Genomic DNA, 23,498 nt, shown 5'->3' on the forward strand with positions numbered 1-23,498 from the left:
GGGGACATGTAAAGTTAAATCCTTTGAATTTTGCAGGGATAGGGACTTTAAAGTCTTGAAGTCTGGTACTTTGAATAATTAATAGTATCACTGATAGAACTTCTCAAAATCACTATGATTTTCATTAAAAAAAGAAAAATGAAAAAGGGTGGTATTTTCAAAGGAGAAAATAATTCTCTCTGAGGAATACAAGAGCTGATATTTATGTGGCATGATGATTTTTACAAAGGGCAGGTCTAGGCTTTGTGGGGCCTGAAACATGTGTGACTAGGGTGGAGGACTCTTTAAGGAAAGGAATACAAAAATTATGAAGATAACATTATTAGGAATACATCATTTGCCTTGGATGGGGCCATTTAATTGATGGACCCTGAAACTTAATTTTTTATTATCTTCACATAACATCTGCCTCTGCTCTAGGGGAATATTAGATGACTTTTTCATTGCCGTTAAATGTTTTTAAATAAAATTAAGAGCATTTTGATGAAAACTTCAACTGTTTGGATCTAATTTTGCATTGTAAAATAATCCACTTTTTTGTTCTAACAGCTGTCCAAAATAACAGATAGTAGTTTCATAGTTTATTTCTCCTTTGATTCCTGATAATCATTTAATGACAACAGAAGATACCAAAAGGCACCCTTTCAAAATTTGTCAGCCATGTTGATCTGGTATTTCCCTGTGAGGAGCACTGAAATAATGGTATAAAACATCTATTGGGGTCTTTCTTCTCAACAATTTTATGCTAAGAACAACATAACTCCTGACTCGTAAGGGCACTTTGAAAAGGGTAAATGAAATGGTAGCACAAGGTTTACTTTAACAACTGAAAAAATGTGTCACATGTATTAATGTCAACAACTGGAATTTTACCTCATTAGGCAATTTCTGGATCTAAGGCTCTGATTATTATTCTGAGCAGAAAAAATATGCTAATTATTCACTCTGAATGTAGAAGGAAAAAAGGTGTAAAATCTCCCGTTAGCCGTGTGACCATGTACTAATTGCATGTCATGTGTCAAAATAATGCAACTCGCAGTGCCTAAAGCAATTAGACACACAGAACTCCATTAATGAAACACTGTCTGTCACTAAAAGTGTTTTCTGTGCTATAGTTGAAGATTAAAATATTAACTTCTCAAATATTTATGATAGTTACTGACAGGATTTCAAAATGTTGCTTTTAACAAAAGCTTTCTATTAAGAATTAGTTTTTAATTTGAATTTTATATTCAAAGAAGATATTAACATATGGGAGTATGATGGGAATTTTTAGGTATCTGAGGAGAGTATCATAAAAGGTAGATTACTTTTAGAAAACTTCAGCATGTCTTTGCCCCTTAATTTTTTCCTCAGAAAGGGGCTTTCTGAGACTACTACCAAAACGTCTCTTTTCCTCATTGAAATATTCATTTGACAATGATGCGCAAATGTAGGTTTTACTTGCGTTATTTTTCTCTGTTATTCAGATTAATCCATTCTGAACTCATTATAGCAAGTGAGGCTGCACTGGTCAAATGGAATCTGCATATTGATGATTTCAGAAGCGTCCAGAAGGGAACCTTGAAGATCATCAATTCTAAATCAACCAGTGACAACAGCACTGCTGCCTCTATGCTAAATCCATTCATTGAGTGATTACTATGGACCAAATGCTATGCTAGGCATATAGTATTTTATTTAATTCTGGCTTTGAAGTCCATTTTTGTTCCTTGACTCTTGGTAACCATCTAATTTTGAAGTGCCTACCGTGAGGGATAACTGACTTTGCCTTGGACTATGCCTCAATTTTTACAGTTTGTACGTTTTTGGCCAAAATAACAATCTTCTTTCATTTTTTGTATATTTCAGCACCGTTCCTTTCAGTGCATTCTGCTTCTTTATCAATTTTTATGAATGAAAAAAGCTGTGTTCTCTCTTTGTCAGGATTTCTTGATCTCAGTCTATCTAAGTTCAGTTATTTTCAGAAACCTGCTTAGACTCATCCCAAAATGATATCATTCTACTTATTAATTGAGGTTAAAATCAATGGATATTTATTAAGCTTTGCCAATATTACATTAAGATAGCATCTCCACTGATTTTTAAAGTTCATTTTGCTATTTTCAAGGTGTCTTTTGCTTTTAGCAGAAGCCCATTGTTTTTTAACAATATCTTAGAAAATGTAGTGCCAAACACCCTGTCCTGAATTAATGCTCCAAACTTTTAAATCTAGCTTAATAAATGCTGTAATTCAGACCAATATTAAATTATAAATCTTCACTCAGGTGGCAGTAAATACTAATTTTTCGTTTTCACATTTCAAGTTCAAAGCTCATTTGAAATTTTTATGCTAGATTACATTCTTGTCTTTCTCCTGCTGGTGACTCCTATTTATATAACAGAAGGATGGACTTTGTATGTAGAAACTTCATTCGTATGGCAAACTGGGAGTAGAACATTTTGTAGCAAAATTACTAATTTTTCTGATTGGTAGGAAAACTCTCTGCAGTTCTTAGCTGACAGAGTGCTTGTTCATTAACACCCTGAACATGATGACCTCCAGATTCTCTACTGTGGGTAGTCTATGGAGAATAGTAACAAGCGATTATTTGGTTGGAGGCTCACACAGAGTTTCTCAAGGAATAGGCAAAGATTCAGTATTTATAACCAAGATGTAGTTGGCCCAGATCTGCACCTGAATTGGAAAGACAATTATTTTGAATCTTTAGCACATGGGTATTTGACATTTAGGGGAGAATATTCAGTTGGTCTTCACGTTCTGTAAGTCATTAAATAGAAAATAAATTCTTCAAGCAGCTAAAACTATAATTTACTCAGTTTGTCTTTGAAATCAAACCTTCTCGCCATCTCTGAAGCTGTTGTTCTCAGATGAAAATAACTTGAATTCGTTGAGGGTTTTGATTCTTTAAGTGGATTTTAGTCATTCTCCTTTTGTCCAGATTGTTGGTCATTTTAAAATACTTCATTGTTTGAAGTGAAAATATTGTCTCTCTTTTATTTCTCCTTCAGGTAACTTTATGAGTATTTTAATTTTGATAAGTCCTATTTCATAAAGTCAATTCAGTTGAATATACTAGAATGTGTGCTCCATGAGTACAGGTATTTTGTTTTCTGTTTTGTTTAATACTGGCTTTTGGTATTGTTTAATTCCTGGTACATAGAATGGTATCTGACACTAATAGGTGTTTAATAATTATTTGCTTAATGAATGGATGAATGTTTTATGTTCTTTTCTATCTTTATTCATTTTATTTTTATTATGTTAATATATGTTTTAGCAAATATATTGAATGTTTAAGAATATATTGTTTGGTTTTACTGTTTTGGGGTTCTATAAAATGGTATTATACTATATGTTATTTTCTTAGACTTGCTTTCTATTCAACATTATGCTTTCAAGATTTATCCTTGCATTGCATGTATAACATTTCTTTCATTTACTGCTAGATAACTATCCATCGTGTAGCTATATTATCAGATGGAAAGTTTTTATTTTTATTTTTTCCAGTTTTTTACTGTTATAAAGAATGTTGAGATCAACATTCATGTATATCTCCTGGGTCATATGCATAAGACCTTACCAGAGGCATACACTTAAGAAATGGTGCTTTGGAATTGTAGAGTATTCAATGGATCAGTTTTGAGAGGAAATGTGTATTTTTTCAAGGTGATTTGAACATTTAAATTAGCAGCTTGCCCTCCCAGCAGCAGTATATGAGAATTCCCACTGCCATATCCTAGCCAATAATGCCATAAAGTAGTCTCAATTATTTTCAGCTTTGACTTTTTTTTCTGTTTTTCTTGTTTATTGTTGGGAATAGAGGGATTCTTGGAGGCCACCTATGCTATTTGGGAGCCAGAGATGTCTCAAATAGTGTAGCTTTTCAGACTTCAATTGCTTTGTAGTGAATAGGTCCCTTGGTGCTCCATGTCAGCCATATTGCCAGAACCTGAATGCTCATTATTCTCTTGCTATTTAAAAAATTATTCACAGGTTGATAGATGCAATTTCAATATACAAAAGTCAATTACAGTTTTGTATACAAACAGCAACCGATTATAAAAATGTACTCTTAAATAAATGCCGTTTAACATGTTAAAAATATAAGCTATCTAAAAAGGGAAGTGCTAAAACTATTTGAGAGAAAATTATAACATTTAATTGATTAACAGATAAAAAATGGGTAGATATACCATGTTCATTAATAGAATACTCAATATTCACAGAAAGGTCAGTTCTTCAAAAACTAATCTATTAATTCAAAACAATCTTATTTCAAATCCTAATAAGTTTATTCATTAATATAAATAACAAACTCATTAAAATTTATTATGAAGGATAAAAAACTAAGACTTCTCAAGACACTTTACAGAAGAAGCATCAGCAAGAAGACTAGTCCTATTAAATACCAAAACTTATTAAAAAATTATTAACAAAGTGTAGTAGTTTTGGTGTTGTGATGGAAGATAAATAAAAGGAACAAAACAAAGAGCCAAGAAACCCATACATGTATAAAAACACATGCATTTATGAACACAGCTTCCATTGAGATCAATGAAGAAAGGAAATATATTTAGTAAATGTTACTGGGACAAATATTTTTCATATGGAAAAAATATATACTATCTCATACCATACACAAGAATCAATCCCAATGAATCAAGAACTTAAATGTTAAAGGGACATTTTTAAACTTTCAGAAGATAATCTATTATGTTCACCTCAGGGTAGAGAATGATATCTTAAACACAAAAGAAAAAGTAAAAGTTATAAAGGAAAAATTAACAAATTTGACTACATTAACATTAAGAATCTCAGGTACATACCCAACAAAAACCCTTATACATGAAGATAAATACAAGAATGTTAAAAGTAACATTGATTTAATAAGGAGAAAAAAAAACCCAAAAAGAAATAGCATCAACATGAGAGCACCTAAATACATTAAGCAAATTATTTGCAGATCTGAAGGGAGAAATAGACAACATAATAATAGAAGGGGACTTCAATACCTCACTTTCAATAAGATAGATCATTCATACAGAAAAACCAAGAAGGAAACATTAGACTTGTACTCTACTTTAGGACAGATGGACCTAACAGACATTTATATACAGAACATTCCATCCAATAGCAGCAGAATACATATTATTCACAAGTTTACACAGGTCATTCTCAAGGATAGATCACATGTTAGTTCACAAAACAAGCCTTAGCAAATTTAGGAAGATTAAAATCATATGAAGTATCTTTTCCAACCACAATGATATGAAACTAGAAATTAATTACAGGAAGAAAACTGGAAAATTCACAGTTATGTGGACATTAAACAATGCACTTCTGAACAACCAGTATGTCAAAGAAGAAATCAAAAGAGAGATAAAAAAATATCTTAAGACAAATTAAAATGGAAACACAACATACCAAAACTTATGGGATACAGTAAAAGCAGTTCTAAAAGAGTTTTTTTGGTGATAAACACCTATGTTAAGAAAGATCTCAAATAAATAACCTAACTTTACTCTTCAAGGAACTAGAAAAAGAACAAACTAAGACTAAAGTTAGCAGAAAGAAGGAAATAACAGATCAGATCAGCAATAAATGAAATTGACACCAGAAAAACAATGGAAAAGATCAATGAAACTAAGAGCTGTTTTTTAAAAAGATACACAAAATTGACACTTCTTTAGCTAGATTAAGAAAAAAAGAGAGAAGACTGAAATAAAATCAGAAATGACATTGCAACTGATACCACAGAAACAAAACTTTCATAAGATACTACTATGAATAACAAATTGGATAACATAGAAGAAATGGGTAAATTCCTAGAAACATACAACCTACCAAGACTGAATCATGAAGAAATAGAAAATCTGATCAGACCAATAGCAAGTCAGATGATTGAATCAGCAATCAAAGTCTTCCCAACAAAGAAAAGCCCAAGACCAGATGGTTTCACTGGTGAATTCTACCAAACATTTAAAGAAGAATTATGCCAATCCTTCTCAAACTCTTCCAAAAAATTTAAGGAGGAGGGAAAACTCTCAAACTCATTTTATGAGGCCAGCATCACCCTGATGGACAGAGAAGGACACTACAAGAAAAGAAAACTACAGGTCAATATCCCTGATGAATACACATGCAAACATTCTCAAGAAAATACAAGCAAACCAAATTCAGCAGTACATAAAAGGATCATACATCATGAACAGGTGGAATTTATCCCTGGGATGCAAGGATGGTTCAACATATGCAACTTACTAAATGTGATACACCATGGTAATAAAATAAAAGATAAAAATCATGTGATCTTCTCCAGAGACACAGAAAAAGCATTTGACAAAATACAACATTTTTTCATGATAAAAACTCTCAATTAATTGGGTATGGAAGGAAAGTACCTCACATAATAAAGGCCATATATGTCAAACTTGCAGATAACATAATCCTCAATGGTGAAAGATTGAAAGCTTTTTCTCTAAGACCAGGAACAAAACAAGGGTGCCCATTCTCACCAATTCTATTCAACATAGTACCAGAAGTTCTAGCCAGAGCAATTAGGCAAGAAAAAGAAATAAAGGAATTCAAATCAGAAAAGTAGAAGTGAAATTGTCTGTTTGCAGGTGACGTGATCTTATATATAGAAAACCCTAAAGACTCATCAAAAAAGTGCTAAAACTAATAAATTCAGTAAAGTTGCAGGATACAAAATCAACATACAAAAGTCAGTTGCATTTCTCTGCAATAACAATGAATTATCTGAAAAAGAAATTAAGAAAACTGCAATAGTATCAAAGAGAATAAAATACTTAAGAATAAATGTAATCAAAGAGGTGAAAGATCTGTACGCTGAACACTATAAAACACTGAGGAAAGAAATTGAAGAAGGCACAAATAAATGGAAAGATATGTCATATTTATGGATTGGAAGAATTAATATTGTTAAAATGTCCATAATACCCAAAGGCATCTATAGATTCAATGTAATCTCTATCAAAATACCAATGGCATTTTTTTCACAGAAATGGAAAAAGCAATTTTACGATTGGATGGAACCTCAAAAGACCCTGAATAGCCAAAGCAATCCTAAGAAAGAAGAACAAAGCTGGAGGCATCACATTTCCTGATGTCATACTATATTACAAAGCTATAGTAATCAAAACAGTATGGTACCGGCATTAAGGGAGACATGTAGACCAATGGAACAGATTCAAGAGCCCAGAAATAGACCCATGCATATAAGATCAATTAATATTTGACAAGGGAGCCAAGAATAGTTAATGGGGGAAATGATAGTCTCTTCAATAAACGGTGCTGGGAAAACTGGATATTCACATGCAAGAGAATGAAATTGGGCCCTTACCTTATACTACTTACAAAAATTAACTCAACATGGATTGAAGACTTAAATGTAAAACCTGAAACTATAAAACTCCTAGAAGAAAATATAGGGAAAAGCTCCTTGACATTGGTCTTGGCAGAGATGTTTTTGGATATGACACCAAAAGCACAGGCAGTAAAAGCAAAAATTAACAAGTGGGACTACATCGAACTAAAAAGCTTCTGCACAGCAAAAGAGACTATCAATAAAATCCAAAGGCAACCTACAGAATGGGATAAAATATTTTCAAACTATATACCAGATAAGAAGTTAATATCCAAAATATTTAAGGAGCATATACAACTCAATAGCAAAACTACAAATGATCTGATTAAATAATGAACAGAGGGCCTGAATAGACATTTTTCCAAAGAAGACATACAAATGGCCAACAGCTACATGAAAAAATGCTCAATATCACTATCAGGGAAATGCAAATGAAAACTACCCTGAGATATCAACTCACATCTGTTAGAATGGCTAGTATCAAAATACAGGAGATAAGTGTTGGTAAGGATGTGGAGAAAAGGGAACCCTTCTGCACTGTTGGTGGGAACGTAAATTGGTGCAGCCACTATGGAAAACAGTTGGGAGGTTCTTCAAAAAATTAAAAATAGAACTTTTTGTTATGATCTAGCAATCCCACTTCTGGATATATGTTGAAAGAAATGAAATCACTATCACAAAGAGATATCTGCACCCCCATGTTCATTGCAGCATTATTCCAATAGCTAAGACATGTTTATATGTATGTATATATAATGGAATATTATTCAGCTTAAAAAAAAGAAAGAAATGTTGCCATGACAACATGAATGGACCTTGAAGGCATTATGCTGAGTGAAATAAATCAGACAAAGAAAGACAAATAGTATATGATCTCACTTGTATGTGGAATCTAAAAAGCTGAACTCTTAGAGAGTAGAATGGTGGTTGCAGGGAGCTGGAGGCTGGAGGAAATGGGGAAATGTTGGTCAAAGTGTGCAGATTTATAGCTATAAGATGACTAAGTTCTGGGGAATCTAATGATCATCATGGTGACTATAGTTAACAATACTGTGTTACCCACTTGAAAGTTGCTAAGTACGTAGACCTTAAATGTTCTCACCAGAAAAAAGAAGGTAATTATATGAGGAAATGGATGTGTTAACTAACCTTATTGTGGTAATCCTTTCACAATATCTATATGTATCAAATGATCACGTTGTATAACTTACACAGTGTTGTATGTCAATTATATATCAGTAAAACTGAAAAACATTAAAAAAATTTGCCTCCCAAAAGTTATCATTTAGGTGTGCAAACATTTAGTGAATGTATAAAGACATGCATGGAAATATTAACCAAACTTAACATAGTGATTACTCAGGAGGCCAAGGGAGAGAAGAATGGGATACATGGGATTACACAGAGATGTTCAACGTGTGTCTAATGTTTCATTTCTAAAACTTAGTATGTCAATGTACATTATGATATTTGTCATGACATTTGGATATCTGATATGCCTTACAGAATACATATTCAGTTTTTTTACTTCACAAATTTCCAGTTGATTAGAATATACTATTTAGCTCAACTTTTCTTCAACTGCTAATTTATATCAGCCCATCTCAGTTCTACATAATTCAAAACATAAAAAATTGGTAACAATAGTCGTAACTTTTATTTTAAAACTTTTAAAAATATTTAGCTGCCCAACAACCATATATTGACCATCTACTCTCTGTGATGTACTGTACCCACTATTAGAAGGGAAAAAATAAAAATTGATAGCAACCCTCCTCTTGGGGATCTAGCAGTTCAGTGAAGAAGATTAGCCTGTGAATAATTATAGTGTAAAATGCAAAGTGACATGTAAAAGGAATTAATGAACTGGGTCATGAAGTATGAGTGTCAGTGTCAGGCATTCCAGATACAGGGAACAATATATGTAAAGGTGAAGTTGTGGGTGAAGTATTAACTGTTTCAGAGTTTTGGATTTTCTAAAGATTATCCAAACACTGGCTCTGTCTTGAGGAAGATAATATTCCTTTCTCAGCTCTAACAAACTATTGTTATAATTCTGCATATTATTCTAATCCCACATAATTTTCAGTACGTTTTCTGGGCACTATCACTTATTGCTCACTTTGTTTTAATTATGGAATTTAAATACATTCTTAGTCAGTTTCCTACCAAAACAGTAATTAACTACTCTGGGAATAATAATTTTATCTGGTTCACAAATGAGCATATACTAAACAATACTACTGTGTCCTGTAAATTTTATCCATCTATTTTATAGTTCTGACTTCTGGGAAATAATAAAACTGTTGTTTCTGTATTAGAAAATGAAGTAGTTTATAATTTAAGGCGAGAAAGAGAGATGAGTTCAGTTGGTTTAGGGTTTGTGGAACTGGCTTTATTCAGTGTTGGATTTGCCAGGACAAAATGTAGCACAGGATAATTGCTGTTCTAACGGAAGCTCAATCTGCTGGAAGAGCACAAAGAGGCTGATGGATTTCCACTGGGAGACTGGGAAAAGCATCATGAAGGAAGTTCCATTCGATCTGGATCTTGGCAACTGGAGAGATTTGAAACAGACAGAAAGAGAGGGTGCATGTCCTAAGTAGATGGAATAAGTCACACACAAAATAGCACAGTGACTGTTTAGAGATTAAAAATTAGATCATAGATAAAGAGCTCTTGGGTGTTGACTTTAATTCTAATTAATTTATCAATTAACAGCTTGATTGAGTGACTATGAGCAAATCACTGTGCTCAAGAGATTATGTCCTCAAGGAACTTAGCAGTGCAAGGGATGAAATAATGGCATAGGAAAATAAATCTAAAATCAGAAGACAGTATATATTTGAAATTAAGCAGTACATTCAGGCGCTACATGTACATAGAGAGAGTTGAATCTCACCTTAGCACCAAATAAATACAGGACCTCTTGTCAGAAACACCCTTCCAAGAAGAACCTCAAGTTACCTTTATGTGCATATTCATTCTTCCACACTCCTGGAATTATCTGCCATGTGAAACACGCTTGGAATGCCCAGTTATCATTCTCAGTACATAGTTATGGGAAAATCAAAGTATTTCACAGAAGATAACGTGAGAAAGTATTGTAGCAGAATATGCATATTGGATGGAATGTTCCAACGTTGGCAAAAGCCCAATCTTTTGAGTTTCCATCTCACTTAAAGGACCTAAAATTGTACAGAATTTTCACGTTCTAGAATTCAGGGTCCCCTCCTACTTTCTCAGCTTTTCCCAGGGAACTTTTTTGCAACCTAAAGACTGTTCTACTACTTCTGACATTCTGAAATCCTCTGCATTCAGAGTCATAGTCATGGTAGAAAAGAGAGAAAATTGAGCTTTCATATGATATTAACACCTTCTTCCTTTTTTGTTTTCTTTCTGATATTGTATTTGAATCCATTCACTAGAGGTAGAAACAGTAAGTTGTCCTCTGTGCTTTGGACTGCTTTCCTTCAAATAGATTTCTTGCTCACTCTTCCTCCTTCTTCCTACTTCCTTTTCCCTCAACACACACACACACACACACACACACACACACACGCACACACACCCTTACCAGATTCCAAATCGTCTTTTTGAAGTTTCTCTAGCAGTTCTACTTTCTGGGATGTGTGTTACAAATGCATTTAAATAGGGCTGGCTACACCATTTGCGGTGCCCAGTGAAAAATGAAAATGTAGGCCTCCTTGTTTCAAAAGCAAGAAAAGATAAAGCCTTTTCCTTTCTTCCTGTGGTCTCTCTGGACCTGCCAAGGGTTTTTTTATTTGCTATTTAATGTTGTGCTTCCTCAGCCATGGGTACACTTGCAGGCAAGTGAACACCGTGCCCTGGGATGCAGTGTGCATGGGGTGTGCACACCCAGTCCAGCCCGTACTGCATCTGTGCCCAGGTCCCCACTGGGGTGAAGGGCTGAGGTAGTCGCTGCACTGGAGAGGGGAAAGGATGGCAGGGTGGCGGGAGGACTGGTCCCAGGAGGTGGCAGGAAGAGGGACTTGTATACACATTGAGTCTCCAAGCTCCAAGGGCATCCTCCAGCAGCCCATCGGACTTCACTTACAAGACACAAAATCAAAGATAAAGTTATTAATGAAGATAAAATTATTAGTAATTTGAAGACAGTGACTACAGTGCATTAAACCCCAAGGAGAAGTGAGCCTTTGAGTGGGGACCTCTGTGCACTTGCACTGGTCGCAGACCCATGCAATTAAGAGTGAGGCCCCGTCCTAGTTTAGTGCTGCCATATTGTTATTTTTAAGTTTTTCTTGACAATTTCTGTGGACCCAAGAATGTGAGAAAGGAATAAAAGAACCCTATCTACTCTGGTGGGGGTAAAGGGAGGCAGGGTGGGGAGTACAAGGCAGAGAGAGAAAGGATCCTCCTCTAAGGAATAGAAGAGATGAAATAATGCTGCCAGAAATATAAGTAAACACCGGGAGGTTTCCCTCAAACTCTTAATATTTAATTCTTTTCAGGAAATTTTATATTGACCTTGGAAGTAACAACTATGCCCTCATCAGGCTCCGAGATATCACCAAGCAACTTTATGTACTTCTTTTTCTAAAAGAAATGTGCAACTTAAGCTTATTACAAATGCTGTATTTAATTAGGTTGAACCATATGAAATCGCTGATATTCAACCATTTCTGCTCTACAAAAACAACAGTTTCATATGTTTCCACCCAGTGTTACCTGGCCAATGTTCCTTTCCACTTTAATAAGGATACACCAATATCATGCCCCCCTTCTCATTTCCCTCAGTCCAACTTCAGTTGCTTGATAATTTTACAATATTATATCTATTTTTAATAAAAATATTCCAGCATTTTCCTGAACATGTGTTTCTATGAAATTTAAAGGGAAGCTCTTTACTAACATTAGAAAATTGATCTGAACTGATTAACTAGAAAGTACGTCAAAGTCAGAAGCAAACATATTCGCCTTGATGGTAGGAAGATGGAAACCAGAAGACAAGATACTGCCTTAGTTCCTGGGAGATTCTTTCACCATGATACTGTTGAGCATTGCTTTATATGTTCAGTCTTCTAAGAAACAGGTAGGTCTATGGGGACAAATGTATTTTACTTCTCTTTAGTTCCTTTTTCAGCTTGGTTTGTTCTATGTTTGAAAGTAAATGGTAGACATTTTCTGTAGTAAATCAATCCTTTTTTTTTCTTAGCCTAATAATATGCAGGAGTTAGAAAGAAATATAAGATAGTCATTAATTCTTTCAATTAAAAAAATTTTAATTCTACTTGGTACTTAGGCTGGGCTCAGAGACTGACAAAGAGAAGTCACAAAGGTCATTAGATAATGAAGAAATGGACAGTGCTAAACTATTAGACCCAGACATTTTCAAATGTTCTATTTGTACAATTGACTTTCTTCACTTGATTTCAATTTTTGGTGTATTTGGATTGTAAAAATTTCTTCTTGTTCATATATTTATGGAATAAATGGCCATTAGTTATAAAATGTTTTAGTTTGGAAAAAACAAATATTGTTTTTGAAATTAGTAACTCAAGAGCATAATAAAAGCAAGAGAAGTACATTGATATGGTATTTCCTAATGTCACAATCTTGACAACCAGCAAAAATGCAATTAGAAAAATTTGCAACACTAATACTAAAATCAAACTTTCATGTAGTGCTTTCTTTTTGAAAGAAGATTAGAAAATCAAAGAAAACCAAGATACTTACATTTCAGTTTTTCAAAAATAGCTTGCCAAATTTTATGTTCTGGGAAAAAAATTATTATAAAATTACCTAAACCTAAATCTTAATGAATTAAGTCACAATATAACTAACGTTGTACGACTTAGGAGCATCTCTGATGAAATTTTACTCCAAAAATTCAGGAAATTTGACTTGCAATGCCTGGCCTATATTATGGTATCAATTGTCAAACTTTCTTTTCTCTTTTTAACCGCAGAACTGTTATTCCTGTATGTTGACTGCAGACTCTGCCTTAGTTTGGGAGCTATTAACATCTATCAGGATCAATTGTACATACTTGTACTAAGAAAAATTTACTTGACAACTCTGATGTCTGTGAAAAAGCCATTACAGAGTCACAGAGAAAGGGGAGAAAAAGGCCAACGCATGCCAAAGAACCAGAGGAGGAATTTTTCTCTTGTTTTCTTACTAACTCCTGTCATTCTCCCTCTTTCTAGCCCCAACTCTGAATTTTTCCTTGTCCTTTTTTACGAAGTTAAATGCATGTTTCTCAATGTCCATGTCTTTGTGTTTTGTTGAAAATGTGCATATACGGTACAGGAGGATGGCCTTGGAACAAAGGGTCACAGGGGACACATGGCAATCAATGGCCGTCGCATGTAGCTGAAGGAGCTAGTAAACACCAGGGACAAGACTTTCCTTTAAACAGAGCAGCGAAGAGCATGAAGGAAATCTCCTAATAGGTGGTGTTTTTCAGGCCATGGAGCAGCACTGCCTTGCATTCAGTTCTGTCCAGAACCTTTCAAACAACAAATGAGGGAATGATGCCATTGGCAAGTGGAGTCATTTCTCAAGAGTCTTTTCCATTACTTTCCCAATCAACTCCACCCAACAAATCCCTTACAAACCTCAGTGCTCAATTTAAAGTAAACACACCTAGAAAAGGCAACCATAAAAGCTTTATAAGTTGAACCAAACAACTTATAAATACGGCCTGCAGAGGATGTGGGCAGACAATTAATTTTCCTTTAAATAAAATCCAAAAAGGCATATAATTCTTATTGCCATTTGATGAATGGTGCCATTTTCCCCAAACACATTAAGTATTTACTTGTTATTTTTTCTTCTGATCCTGCCTCCTGTTGTATTTACATTTTATAAAGCAGCAAAATGGGTGAAAATGTATGTTGTCCCGAAGGTTACTTCTAAAGAGATGGTAGAGAAAAGGGCTGTCGAGGAGCCGTGCAATTGATTTCCAGATCAAACGGTCTATTTATGAAAATAATCCTCTAACCTCAACATTTATTTAGAAAATAGCAGAGATCATTCTGGGGGGAAAAATGCAACAAAAAAGCAAAAAAAAGGATAAAGAAAGAAAAAAAAGAAAAGAAACAGAGATTTTCCTTTTAGCTCATCTTCAGATTTGCAAGGGACAATAAGCGAGATTCATTAGGCCATTTGTTTCTGTCATCTGCCATGATTCAAAATGAAATACTAAATGTTTCATGGACTCAGAAAAAGAGTAGAATTTGTCTTTGTGTTGGCTGTGCAAAGACGGTGTGGCTTCCAGCCCCCATACAAGAGGCCTGACGGATGAAAGGGGGACGGGTGGTGCCATCTGAATGATGATGGGCTAATATCATCACCCTCTTGTCAGCTGTAATAGGCTTTTCCTCACAGAAATAATTCATAAAACCGCTACATTATATTCTATTCCTGACAGGCCCTATCTATCCTCCAACCCAGCAGGCTCACAACTAATAAGAAAATATGTGGTTCAGGAACCCTGAAAAATTAAACAGGTAGTTTATGAACAATTTGTTTCATGGGGATGTTTATTATGTTTATTAAATATTGAGCCTTTAATGTTTTCCCAGTGCAGATGATATCATAAAAATGCTGACTTAAGCCTCGGATGTATTCTTAGAAAATGACATTTTACACCACTGGTAGTACATAGTAAATAACTAAATTATAGCAGCTTATGTGTGTGTATAGAGACAGGATGTGGAAAATGTAATTTATAATGTATCTTTATGTACATGGGTGTTTGAGATGCGTCCTTGTATATCCTTGTGTATCACGTGCAAGCTTCCAGTGTAGGCTTAAGCTTAGACGTAAGTCGGGGATACCATTATTTTTGTGCTTGTCTTGGGGAAGGTCAGCCTGAGGTTTGTTTTATAGCTTGTACTAAAGGAGAACCTTGAGTCCAGTGTTTGAGGCATCAAGAGTACACATAATAAACTTAATCAGGAGTGTTACTTTGTAAGTACAATTTTTATAGAAATCCGTTATCTGGGTTTTCTCTGGAGACCAATGGATGTGAGCATATGAGGGTAAAATGGCTCCTGGTAATGCGATGTTCTTTATTTGAAAAGTATCAAATTAGACACAGAAACCGTTCTGCAGAGAGCCGGCAGAGAAAGTACATGAGGCATGTTCTCCCTGTGCCCATACCTTGCGCATTACTAGCTTTGCTGTCATAATATATTTAATCAGTGTGACAGTAAATGATCTTCTGCTGTAGACAAGCAAGTGGAAGATTATCTGCATCTTACACGGTTAATGGCCCTTCCATAATAAACAATACCCACAGTATGAAAATAAGGCAATAATTCACGTACATATTTCAGAAAGCACATGCCCAAGGTGATTTACAAAGGAAGTTGGATCAAACCTGTGGTTAAATGCTATAGCATTCCAGGCCACAGCTTTACCGATCTCAGAAGGACATCTTAATTTACTATATATTCCCACAGAGAAACATCCACACAGGCATTTTGTAATGAATATGTCCTCATAGGGTTTCACCGAGGGTACGGGTACATGTAATGTGAAAATTCAGATGAAATAGAAAATATCAGCATGAAGAGGTTAAGTGCAGAGTCTATCAGAAGAGTGGTTATCAGTGGATCAGCTTCAAGCTAGGGAAGTTCTTTAGGGGCCTCTCATGAACCTTTATTGTCTAATACTTTAATAAATATCCAAGATGATGGCATGGAGAGAAACTGAACCCAAGCTTGAAGATGACCCTGAAAGCTAGCATCCAAATTAAGGGTGACTTTTGGAAATTGTGAAGTGTACTCAGAGATAAACAGAGGGAGACTCAGAAAGCGGAGGTCCCCTGAGTGAAAAAGCTAAGCTTGCACAAATGAGACAGAGGACGCCTAAGTCTTTGCAAGTGTGGCAAGACGCTTTCATTGTGGATGACGAAAGCACATGATAGCAAAACAGAATGAGTATCTAAAAATCAGGCAAGCTAAAACAATCGTTGTGTTCAATACTGCTCATCTTCTGAGCTGTTTTCAATCTAGCTTCTACAAATAAAGAGTGGTGTAGAGAATTTGGACAGAAAAGGTTAAGGGATTGAGATATGTAGCTTCTTGAGATATGCAGAAGAGAATGGTGAGGTTGAATAACAATCTTTACTTTTAAAGGGTTCTTATCTAGAGATGGGGAACAAATGGTTTTCCTTCTTCCTCAGTAAACTGATCCAGCAGGATGAATAAAAATTAAATGCATTATTTTTTTTTTTACTATGGGATCATTAAATCTCAGAGCAAGTAGCAAGAGAGATGTATTCTGCTGCTGAGATTTTAAAAATAGATTTGACCTCCATTTGTTAGGAATAGGCTAGAAGCGGCCTGTCCTTAAGAGAAGGAGAGCGGTGGTTTAACCCCTTGAGTTTTCTCCCAGCTTTAAGAATCTACACATCTGGGGCCGGCCCAGTGGCATAGCAGTTAAGTCTGCACATTCCACTTCGGTGGCCCAGTGTTCGCTGGTTCGGATCCCAGGTGTGGACATGGCACTCCTCGGCACGCCATGATGTGGTAGGAGTCCCACATATAAAGTAGAGAAAGATGGGCACAATGTTGGCCAGTCTTCCTCAGCAAAAAGAGGAGGAGTGGCAACAGTTAGCTCAGGGCTAATCTTCTTCTTCAAAAAAGAATCTATAAATCTTGGCATGGCCAAGTGTTTGTCCCTGCACACAGTTTCCGACATTTCCACTGAGAGTATATATAAACAATCATTGGACCAATTGAAGCTTCTTTTGAAGTTTAATTCTAAATAATAAAAAACTGTAACTCTCCTTTCCCAAATACCTTCTATGAATGGTAGGATATGTTCTAATAAAGTTGAAAAATTTTTCACTTAAACTCAACCCATTTGGAATTTTATGTCCTGGCATAGACCTTCTGAGGTAAGGTGGCCACTCCTGGAGCTGAAACCCACTGAAAGGCAGTGGTTATTTCTTTTGGGGGGCAAGGGGGAACCCTTTTCATATTGCCTGTGGCTTTCTATGCAGTCTGAATTTGTTTATGATGCCAAGAATCCTGAATAGTTCTTTTCACAAGAGACAGACAAAACGGATGGCAGTTTGTGGAGAGAAAAAATTGACCCTGGGTCATTAAAGAACCAGGAACATCCTAAACAGCATTAGGCTATGTTTGGGCTCAGGGGCACATGTTGTGTGACCAATTTCAGACATTCTCCTTTTAGAGGAAGGCAGTTGGTGGCAATTAATTACCCCTGGATAGCACATACAGCTGCAGCCTATGTATGGAAACAGAAGAGAAATTAGATTTAATTGGCCTTAGCACAATCAGGAATGTGGCATTTATTTAATTATGACTTGTTGGGAATGGAGCCTTGATTAGTGTTTTATTGCATTTTTAATATTAATAATATAATTAATAACACATACAGCATATAAAAATGAAATAAGCTTCCTGGGTGTTACATAAGGTATTGCATGTTATTTTTAGAAACACATAAAATGTGTTCTTTTGACGATCAAAAAATTCTCAATTATATCAAAAATGAAGCATTTCTTTCCCTTGAGTGTCAGTCACAATGATTATTTCAAAGTTTTCCTTCATCAAGCAGAGGTCTGACGCATCCTTGCAGAGTCTGTTCCAGAGGGTGCAATGATTCATTCAAACCCAATTTATTTTCTATTTTGGTCTACTTTTTGGCTTTGAAGTTAAAATGTTTGTCATTAACTGCCCCTGCAACTTTTACTTGGTAATGACTGGAGTTTCTTAAAAGGAAAAAGAAACAAAATCTGGCGTTTGAACAAAAAGTACAAAAAAATAAAACATCATATGCGGGCCTTTTTAAATTGTCATGATTCTCAAATACTGCTTTTAATTTTATGGAATTATCTGCCCAGAAAAATATCTTACATCTTATTCATAAAATAATTGCCCTTACACTCTGATTATTTACATAGTATTTTTCCTGGTTTGTGTATCTTAAATAAAATCCTTAAAAGTAAGCCTCCAGAGTTTTTACTCTATCATTTTGTAGGATGAACATTCGCTCCTAATTCAAGGAAATATTCTGCATTGCAAACTGCATTTAAATGGTGTCTCCCTGATGAGAATGTCCCCCAAATGCCACACAGACTAAACAAAATAAACGCTTCTGATGGCCATGCTGTATTAAAAATTTCTCTTGTATTCCACACATCCTAGGCAATCTTTCTGCACAGTTTCACACGAAAGCAGCAGGATTAGAAGTGCTTTGCTGTTGCATCAAACATTCATAAATAGAGGGAAAGCAACACCCTGCGGTCGTACAGATGTTTATAAACTGAAGCGGTTGTGTGTTCTAGAGAGTAAGAGCGGCACCGTCTTGCCACACTCGCAGTGGTCACAGGGACCTGCTGTGTCATCTAGAGAACAATGTTTATTCTTAACTCTTCCACTTCTGCCAATGGGATGCTGAAATTTGACACCCCAGAGATAAGTAGAGAGAGAGGATATCAAGCTCGAGAGGGGAAGCTCGAAGCTAGAAGGGCCAACCATAAATTCACAACATCAAGGCTTGGAGAGGGTTATTTTACAGAGGATGGCTTTGCCACTTTCCTTTCCTTGAATCTTTTGTATTTTTTTCATCATATGAAAACAAAAACACTTTCACAGAGGATATTAGATGCTTCTTCATTTCATCAAACGTTTCTTAAATACGTGCTGGGTGTATATACCCTGGTTCAAGACACATATGATATCAACATGAAACATGAGTTTGCCCTTAAAAATCACGAAAGAACCACAGAATCAGAACAATAGTATGATTGCTTTATGTGGGGCACCCCAGAAGCATGTTCAGAAAAACCCTCTCCAGACTTTTGAATCAGGAGAACTAGCTGTCTTTCTTGTTATTCTGCCAGGAATTGACTGTGTCACCTTGGGCTCATCACTTCCTTCTCTGGAGCTCAATTTCCTCGTTTGCAAAATGAAGAAGTTAAACTCTTTAGATGTTCTCTGAGGCCTTTTCCTATCTAATATTTTATTATCGTTATCTATAGGATTAAGGGTAAGTGCTGGAGCCTTTACAAAGAAAGGAACCCTAAAACTCAGAAATGTTATTTTGTAAGGGCATATCAAACATCTATTCAAAGCAACAGAACTGGGTTTCTTCACCAAAAAATATCCCTATGAAGACCAACTCAAAGACATAACAGGAGAGCAGGAAGGAGGGGCAGGCAATTGTTTCCTCTTCTTTTTTCAGGAGAAGGGAGTCATTTCGTAAATAGGAGGGAAATCCAGCCGCTATTGGGTGCCCTGTGGTCCCCTGTAGAATGGCCTCCACCTGCCACTGGGCCATTGCGCATCCTGGCTGGTGGCCTTAGCGCTTCACACAGGGCTCCATTAGTGCTGAGGAAACATTCGGCTGCCCCTTGAATTAACCTTTACAGGCTAAACTAGAGAATGAGAGGTGCAGAATGAGTAAAATAATACGTCAAATTGTAGCTGCGTTTGTCATTTGACACCATGCATCAGAAATAGTTAAATATTAACACGCACGTGAACATTTACATGTGTCTATAGACATAAGCCCACCTTCCTGCTCACCTCCCTGCTAAGTTCACTCCTTTTGTTTGATTGGTGGTAGGGCTGTTTTCAAGAGCCGCCAGTTGGAAGTAGCTGTGTTTTGTAAAGTTAAATGAACCCAGGCTGGGAAACAGGCTGTTATATGAGAAATTTTATATAAACATGTGGGAACTGAATTACTCATTGTTACTTTAAGCTGATGACAAGTGTCATTATCCAAAGTGTTGTTCGTTTGGTGCAGGAGCTGTGTGTGCTCCTAATGTCCTTTCTTCACTTTTCTGCAGGAAACCCCCTCAGATAGAGTATCTCATAGCAACATGTACCTGTCTTCCAACAAAGATGGCCATGATATAAAATCACTGCTGTAGCAGCCGGTAGACACAGGCAGCAGACAACCTCTGCTTGACAGACACCCCAACCTTTGGTGGCTAAGAAAACAGTTGCAAAGCAACATTTAACGACTGGCATTTTATTTCCTATCCCTCCAACCCCATCTTCCCATCACTCTGGTACAGAATATAGAAGTACAATAAAGACTTCCAATGAGAATGAAGCATCAGTGATTCCTGTAGCAATTATACTCAAAACAAACATATTAAAAGTACACACACAAAATCAAGAAAATAAAGCCAGGTGAACACGAATACATATCTACTGGATACCATTACAAAGCATCCAAAATTTCATTATCAGTGTATGATTTGACATGCCTTTTTGAATGTAACTCATTACATTTACAAATAAGTCTTCAGAGGTGTTAAGAATAGAATGGCTGACTGGAGCTGCTATTTCATTCACAGGGAAGGAAGGGTATATTCATTATGCATGTAGCTACTTAAGGCTTTTTATCTAAAAATATTTTTCTTTTGTCCTGAAAAATGTAAAGATATATTTTTAAGCTAAAAATTCTATATGTCAGGAAAGCTCTAAGTGCCTTGGTAAGCTACTGCCTTTTGTTGGAATTTGTTACAGTTTCTTAGGGATAAATCTAGTCTCCTTTTGACACGATATTGGGAAACTGGGGAGTGGGGAAAAGATGAGGAGGTTGAGAATTTGGTTCAGGAGAAACTTGCATTCATTAAAGGTAGTTTCTAGATATGATTTTCAGGCCACAAACTGACTTCGTCGATTCGTATTTGGGGGAAAAGGTGGAAGGAGAAATGAATGACTTCTATACGCACCTGCCTGTAGTGTACAAATGTCACGTATATTTGCTCCTGTCGGTTCCCTTCCTTTATAAACAATGAGGTGCTGAATCTTAAGACTGATTTCCAGCATCCTACTGCAGGACCGAATTCAGAGCCTTTTCCTATTATATATTTTGCTTGTTTATTGGTTAGTAACTTTGATTTAAGTTTGAAATCTAAAAGTAAAACAGAGACTCGATTGGACTAGGGGGAAGTTTCATCACTTCTGTGATGGAAAAGAAGGCGTGTTGCAACTGACACAGCTTCTACCCGGGGTCAGATTACCTGTCCCCTCTGGCCCCGGATGTTAATCTTATTGAGAGGTTTTCCTCGCCTCAGAATCTACCCCTTCTGTCCTATGATTTCCTCTCCCTTTGGTAGGCTATTTTAGCTTGTCTCCAGCTGTCCAACAGAACAGCATCACATCCCTGACACCAGAGGGGGAAATAAAACCAAGTTTAAAAAAAAGGGTTTTGATGTCATTGTTTTATAATTTCGAAAGATTGAAAAAAGTTGTCTGCACATCATACATTGCAAATACCTAGTAAAACTGGGGCGCACAGACACTGAGGAAGAAAAAAGCAAACCTAACTTTTGCCTCGGGGAGGAATAAGCAAGAGAGGATTTTTATTATTTCCATGTGTTATTTTGAATACATTATTCTGAACAGCACTTAGCACCTTCATGGTGCTAAATTAATTTAAAATGATAATATTTCCGCTTCCTTTCTAAGTGATCTCTTCTGTGGGTGTTGTAGGATACAGGTGGTGGGCAGAAAACTTGGAGGTTTTGATCTTGCATATGAAATATTTCAGGTTGTTAAGTTTTTACATACCCAATTTGTTGCTGGGTAACAAACCATAGAGGTAGAATATAATTATATTTCCAGAATAGGTATTTTTATGAGTTTATAAAAAATTGTGTATTTATAAAGCTGTGTTAACCTTTTCAAAGCATTTCAAATTTGTATCTTACTTAACCCTCCAGCTTCCCCAGGTGCCAGTTAGATGAATTGGTACTTTACGTAACTGACAGAGGAGGAGGGTTAAATGATTTATCCCAAGTTGGAGGTACTGTGATCACCAGAAGGGGAATGCTGTCTCTTCTACCTCACGGTAGAACCCAAGTAGACACAGATTTTACTTGAAATGAAAAGTAGTGATGTGATCTCACTTGAGTGTATTTCATCTTTAAATTCTTGGAAACCAGGACCCTTGGCTTAAGATGGGCTATAAAGGTTTTCCAGGGAGGCACAGCAAAGGAATTGGCTCTTTTGGAGATACCTTGTGATAAAATGTCGTCAACTTGTAACGGCCTCTTTCTTCTTTGCTCTTAGTTTTTGTTGTTGTTTTTCCAGATAAGGATGCTGAGCTTCATAAAAAGAATATACAACTCAGGGGCCGGCCCCATGGCCGAGTGGTTAAGTTCGCGTGCTCCACTTTAGTGGCCCAGTGTTTCGCTGGTTCGGATCTTGGGCGTGGACATGGCACCACTCATCAAGCCATGCTAAGGCGGCGTCCCACATGCCACAACTAGAAGGACCCACAACTAAAAATATACAACTATGTACGAGGGGGCTTTGGGGAGAAAAAGGAAAAATAAAATCTGTAAAAAAAAAAAAACTATACAACTCTTTAACCAGAGCTAGACCCAAATGAAACAGTATCCTCACTTCCCCTTTTCTGGCAATCAGGGACCTTTGGAATGTTTCTTTCCTTCTGTTGCTCTATGCTTGCTCCTCTTTCTCCCTATCAAAACTGAATTTCAGGAAATAAATTGGTAGCATTCTCTGACAGTCTGAGAATTCAGGTTATATTTTGTACACACACATATTCATACAAACTTTAAGTGTGGCAGATTTTTATTGTCCTTCTCTCCAATAGTATAAACAAAGCAATAATTCCTCACCTATAATCAGTAGCTTGGGAATGTCAGTTGAAAAGTAGACTTGGGTGATAAAGAGAATGATAAAGAGTGGTAAAATAGAATGAAAATTCTAAGAGTGAATTGAAAGCAAAAATACTAGCTATGGACATTGTAGGCAAGATATGGATATGGGGAAAGAGAAAAAGTGGGGAAGAGGGAAGGAATGAAAGAGAGAAGAGGGGCAGAGAGAGCCAGAGAAAGAGAAAAGAGAGGCAAAAAAGAAAGAAGGAAGAGAGAGAAGAAAAGGAGAGGGTGGACAGAAAGAAAGGAAAAGAAAGAAGCAATTAAGCAAAGAATGGGGGTAGAAAGAAAGAAGAAAATACAGGTGCATTTCAAGAAGATAAAAGTCAGTAAAAAGAGGAGGAAGTCCCAGATGGGAACTTGTTTTTAGAGACTTTGAAGTTAAAGTTCAAATATGAATATAGTAATATTTCATACGATAAAGTAGTTAGGGTGGACTT

The sequence above is a fragment of the Equus asinus genome, chromosome 2, assembly GCF_041296235.1.
Source record: "Equus asinus isolate D_3611 breed Donkey chromosome 2, EquAss-T2T_v2, whole genome shotgun sequence".
Lineage (NCBI taxonomy): Eukaryota > Metazoa > Chordata > Mammalia > Perissodactyla > Equidae > Equus > Equus asinus.